Below are 6000 nucleotides of genomic sequence, written 5' to 3'. Positions count from 1 at the left end.
TATAAATTCCTTAAATAAGGTATTTAAATATAATGTGTTTGACTATTTTTTAATGAGCCTTGCTCACAGGCCCTGCAGGGTTAATTAAGTTCCTAGATCTTATCTTTACTCTATTACACTAAAGGCAAAAACCTCTACAGAAACAGAATTCATTCAGAAAGAGCAAATAAACTAGCTCTAAATGATCACAAACTGACCAAGCTTTTCTGCTTCAGCTCACTGTATGCCTTCAGGCAACAGGGATTTAAAAGCACTGAGATTACAGGACCATAAAAATACACATTTACATTTACATGTGGTCACATGCAAAATTTAAGATTTAGAGAAAGCCACAAAGGGAATGTTTAACATAAGTAGCCAGGCACAAGCTGAATTAATGACATAGCAGCCCCAGCAGAAACACAAGAAAAACATGTAAACCTTCATCTGTTATTAGTCGCTGTAGCCCACACTCCAGAGCACAAGGACGCATGGTCATTAAAGTCTGTTCTTTTCCACTAGATCTTAAAACCGCCATACGAATGAGAGCTGGACAAGTGCTGAAGCGTAGCAAGTTCACATGTGAGAGTCCTTGTTTCAAATTTGATTTCTTTCTCGAATGACTGAATCAGTAATAAGGAAACCYCCCAAAGCAGCCAGAACCCTCTCCAGACTGTGACCACGCAGAGAGATTGTCCTGGAGGAGTCCCCTAGCTGTCTGTGCGCGAAGCCGTGGTGCTCCGCTGGGGCTGGCAGAGGGCCGTGCCCCGGGAAGCGCATCGCCTCCTTCCCCGCTGATGCGAAGGACGTGCCGCCCCGCAGCGCCTGGCGGGGATGCAGACCTTTTGCACCAGGTCTTGCACAGCTGCTACGGACAATCCCCGTCTTTCCAATTTTCCGTCGTAATGCTGAAAAATCTTGGGGATAGACTGGGACCTTTTTCACATGTCTGTACAGGACCCAGCACTCTGGGTTTCAGGCCTGACACATTAGCTCAGTGGTGCAACTGCAGCACAAGTAAATGCTAGGTGTGAGAAGAAACATTTTTATTATTATTATCATTATTATTCTGTCTTTTTTTTTAACCTTGACTCTTTTGTCTTACYAGGGAGTAGGTAACTTTTCAGAGGAGTGTCCTGCAAAAAAGCACTGGAGCGGTTCCTTCTAAGTAAATCTGAGTTCTGCTTGTGTAATCATGGATCTGCTCACATATACACGTGCATACGCATGCACGCACAAAGAGAAACAGGAAGAGTTCCCGGGGGAAAGTAATGAGGTCTGTTTGTCTTGTGAAAATTGTGTCATATTGTAATACAGCAAATGATGGAGTGAGGATTTCTGATGCAAGGTATTATTCAGTAATTCATTTCAAATGACAGATGAGTTTCAGAAAATAGTTGTCCAGTTGCAAGTATTTTTCCCACAGAAGTATGTTTGTTTAGTTCTTTTGCCTATTAACTCACCACCGTAGGCAGGGTCTGCTCCTCAGCTGGTCGAGCTTAGTACAGTAATAGAGACCAGTAGTGGTGCTACTTTATACCAGCCCTATGTTTAGAGTGCTAATTGTTTAACCTTGCAAACTGGAGTATATTGTATTATTTGTATCATAGTGGTAGAGAGCTGTAACTATGGACAGAGACCCTGCTATGTTAGGAACTAAGATAAACAAAGGAGGAAAAAAAAAGGACTTTCCACTATGCATGCACTATTTTTTTTCTTTTTTCACCTAATTAGACTAATTAAAATCTGTGCATTACTGGTGTGCTGAAAGCTAAGCATATGCAGAAATCCTTACAGGATGTAGAAATAAAGACATGGATTGTAAGACTGAGAAAAGAAGAAAAATCAGAAGGTCATGTTATTTTATCTCTCACTGGAGTTTTCTCCTAGGATTTGTTATGATTTACTGTCATTACATATTATATAAACAGTCGCTGTTTCCATGAAGTAGGAGGTCTTGTTAATCTTCTGAATAGCTATTCAGCATTGTTTGTGAGCTTAACTAGAGATATACATCCTTACTGTAATGGAATGATCAAGAGTCTGTATACCCTGTAGCCTCCGGTTATGGCTCTGACCCTATAAAATGTGCAGGTGGGATCTCCCTATTAACAGTCAGCCAGTAAGTCTGCCAAGGGAGGTCTGAGACAATTTCCCTGCTTCCTGCTATTTTTGCCTCTGTAGTGGATGATCTTGACTCATCCAGATCAACAACTGCCTAGCCCCAAGGCCCATTAAAATACTCTGGAAAGATGCTTTTTTTGAACTTAAGGGACTGAGTGAATGGCAGGTGTTTTAAAAAGTAATAAAACAAAGATGACTCCTCTCCCCCCCACCCTCTTCTAAGTCCTTTACCAATCTGCATCCTTACTTCATCCCCTTGCAGCAGAACCTGTCACCAAGCTGTATAGGCTGTCCACACTTTCAACAGGAAAGGCAAACCAATTCTGGTAAATGAATTGCCTGTAATCTTGTGGGCCAGCTGACTTTGCTCTTTCAGGGTCTAGTTTCTGCCTAAATGTAACTGAACACTCTGTGAAGGCCTGTTCCCTTTCCAGCTGAATGTAGGCTTTTTATGGTACTATTGAATCACTTTGCCATGACACAATCCTCCCCCTTCTTCAATTTGCTGGGGACTATCTGACTAAAACTCATCGAACGTTTCTGGTAGAATGTGAGATATCCACAGTAATACCTTTTGGGGACGTCAGAGGCAATAGACTTCAAAGAAGAAAATAAAAATTTTAAATGGGAAGTTGAAAATAATAAACTCTAGACATTTACAAGGATGTATTTCCTCAGCTTACTCAGTTTTGTGAGTCTTCTTTAACTTGGAAAAGCTCAGCTGAATCCAAATCCACATCATGTATAAAATTACAGATTTAGATACAAGGAGGAGTATTTCTTCTTGTTGAAAAGACACTCAGCCTTTTCCAGTCTGTTCCGTCAYCTCCGTCCATAGTGTCATTGGTGTCAGTGAGTGTCTTCACTGGATGTCTTGAGAGTAATTTATTAATTCCTTTTTCCATAGACAGRTGTGCTTCTGGAGTGATTCCTTCAGCACTGCCATTCCAAAGGAGTTTGAAGTTGGGTCTCCTTTCATAGGAGCTGCTACACAGGAGTTGATCCTCTGGTCATGTGTCATGTCGTTAGGACCTGATCCAGCTAGAATCTGAGAGGAGGTGGTAAGAACTCCACAACAGGTCTCTGCACACCCACTAAGTTGCCACACATCTATATATTATTGATTTCTGGAAAATACACTTCTGTGGTGAAAATGCCATGCACCTGACAAGGTAGGCAAGCAGCTCTCTGACTGTCCCATTTGTTGGTCTACCAGATTAAACATTACCCCTTATGTCTCCTTCCGAGCAATGAATTTTCTCTGAACCAAATATGGTTCTCAAAGAAGAACATTTGTCATATCTGCACCAGATATATTACCAGGCAAGTGGTACAAATGGGCAGGATGGGAATTTAAACATAGTACTGGCAAAAAGTATAACCTGTTATTTTAGTTTTTTTTTTTTTTTTAATTTGATTGTCTTCACTGGTAAATGAAACAAAATGCAGAATTACAGTAAGATGACTACACGGTGCTAATGAGGGAGTCCTGTGTGCATCTACCATGTGAAGGAGTCTCAGCTGTTGGCTGATAAAATCTGTCCAAGAGACAAATATTTCACAGAGAATTTCTTCCACAATAAATCTTGCAGGTCCTTGTGTCTTTCCTTACTATTTCTCCTCTAGTCTGACAATATACATTTGTTTGTATATATTACTGGAATTTTGGAGTTCTATAGATGGTAAGTTTGAGCTGTATTAAAGTTTTTTTTTTTTTTTTTTCCTACAAACAGTGAGAGGAATTTTTGAAATAGATATAAAAACTGGATAGTCAGAGACATTCTTAATTTGTTTCTTTAGGATTTCATTTTTTGATAGTTCCTGAAGTTATTCGTAACTCCCACTGAAGCCAGTAAATTCCTAGTCCTTCACAGCAGGAAAGGCACTGAAGTCAATGGGAATTATTTGTATCCTGCGGTGGGGGAATAAGCCTCCTGGGAAACTGTGACTGCCCTGTTTGCTATAAGCGATTCATTGCTGCACTGTCAGTGGTATATCATTCTGGTATTTGCAGGAATCACTATTATTATTAAAGTGAACTTATGCTTTCATCATCATTCCTTTCTAATATAAAAGTGACTGATGCCACTTACGAAATGACGTTAATATACAGATTTCTGCTGACACTCAGATTCAGGCTTTTCCTTCATTGCATATATTATAGCACTTGTCCTGAAATTCCGTGTTATGTCCAAGCCTGCCACAAATCTCCTGTCCTCAGAATTTCACCCATTGCTCGTGAGAATTTCAACTTCTGGATAAATAAATGTTTTGGGTCAGGTCTTAAAAACACAGAAGTCCTTATTCGTATGTTATTTTTGGAACATGCCCATGTCTTAGTGGAACTCTCATACCACAATAGCTGATGGAAGAAATAGAGAAATGTAACTTCGTGTCTTGCCTTTGAGGGTCAGAGGGGAGGGAAGGGGAGGAGATGGGAGAAAGAGCAGACAGATTCAGTGATTGAGCTTTCCCTTCAGAGGAATAAAAAAGGTTTAGTAGTGACGGTGAGTAGAGCGAACATAGGGTCGAATGCATGTGCCTTTCAAGGAGAGTTAAAAATTGTATCAGGCTAGAACAAAYTTACACAGAAGCTGAGGGGAGTTGTCACAAGCTGAACTCTCCACATCCCGTCCCATTTTTTTTCTGGGAAGAGATGTATGTCACCCCCAACTCTCTTCTAGTTCTAGAATGGAGAACTTGGGCTCTGAACTTGTTATTCATGGTTGTCTCATAAGCATCTTAACTCCTAGACTGTGAGAATAAATTCGTTGTTATTCTTTTAATTATCAGTCTTTTCCTGTATTGCCTTCCATTAAAAAAAAAAAAAAAAAGTTAGGGCTTGGCTGCCTTAATGGGCCTGTGTCCTCATTTCCCAGATATTTCACTATTTCTAATTTCCAACAGTACACAACTAGAAGAGTTTTCTAGAGGAGGATTCTTTCTGTCCTCAGACTGAAAAATTATGCRGTACTTCACATACAGATATAGTTTGGGGCCATCTTTAAATACTGGAARTGGAAATTGATCTGGAAAAAAAAAGAATGTGTAGACAAAACCTTTAGTATAAAGTGTTTAACTTTTTGTGCCATCAAGAGAGATAAGGTTTTGTTAAATACGTTCATTTTAACAGGTGCTTTTGGCTGTGCCAAAGATCTTTTCCATGCTCATGTTAGTGAACTGTCTCATGTTACCACATTCTTCGTTCTCTTCCAGACCCCTTAAAATAAGAGGGTAAAGAGTGACTTGTCAGCTACTCAGAGCAGGCTTCTGGGACTTGAAAAAATCATGAACAGAAAAAATAATGTAATTGACGACAAAGCAGAGCATGTTTGTATAGAACTGTGGCCACTGTGGGCTCAAGTTCTGCWCTTTCATCCTGTGAGTGGGTGCCTCTGTGAAGTCCTAGTGAAGAGATCAGCACAGGTTTCTGGTCACAGAAGGGACAGGCTGTTCAAGGCAGAGGCTTTTCCTTCTAATCAGCAGAGCTTGGCAAAATTTTAATGATGGCAGGTAACAAATACTGCAGTAGTGGGAACTCTTAAAAAGCTTTAAGCTGTCTATGCAGATAATTAAAGAAGCACAGCCCGTTGATTTTCATGTCAACTGAATAAAAAATTTATGAAACAGAATGGGTTTAGGTCACAAAGTAAGCTTATAGTTTATAAAAGGCAGCCTACAGTTATAAAATGCCCTGCAGTGACTTTAATCATGTGATTTATACACTGCTAATCCTTTAAAAAATACCAAATGAGAATCAGACATATGATCAAGCCATTATGCATTATAAACAGCCATAGGCTGGTTGACTTCCTACTGGAGCGTGTTCACTGCAGTTCTTTGCCTCTCTTAGCCTCCCAACAGCAAGGACCCATATGATTAAATGCTACATTTCRT

At 40.0% G+C, this 6000-nt stretch overlaps 1 long non-coding RNA gene across 2 annotated transcripts in view; it reads left to right on the top strand.

The window, feature by feature from the left end:
* Positions 1–499: 499 nt before the first annotated feature.
* Positions 500–6000, top strand: part of LOC146601173 (uncharacterized) — a 292354-nt gene continuing 286853 nt past the window's right edge. For both annotated transcript variants that reach the window (XR_014896706.1, XR_014896705.1), the window contains exons 1-2: positions 500–561; positions 3011–3164. This is a non-coding gene — a long non-coding RNA (uncharacterized LOC146601173). The remainder of the gene's footprint in view (positions 562–3010; positions 3165–6000) is intronic.

Source organism: Rhea americana, unplaced genomic scaffold, assembly GCF_003343005.1.
Source record: "Rhea americana isolate MKP2758 unplaced genomic scaffold, rheAme1 scaffold_109, whole genome shotgun sequence".
NCBI lineage: Eukaryota > Metazoa > Chordata > Aves > Rheiformes > Rheidae > Rhea > Rhea americana.
The sequence above is the reverse complement of the archived record's forward strand: the minus strand, read 5'-3'. Positions and strand labels throughout refer to the sequence as shown.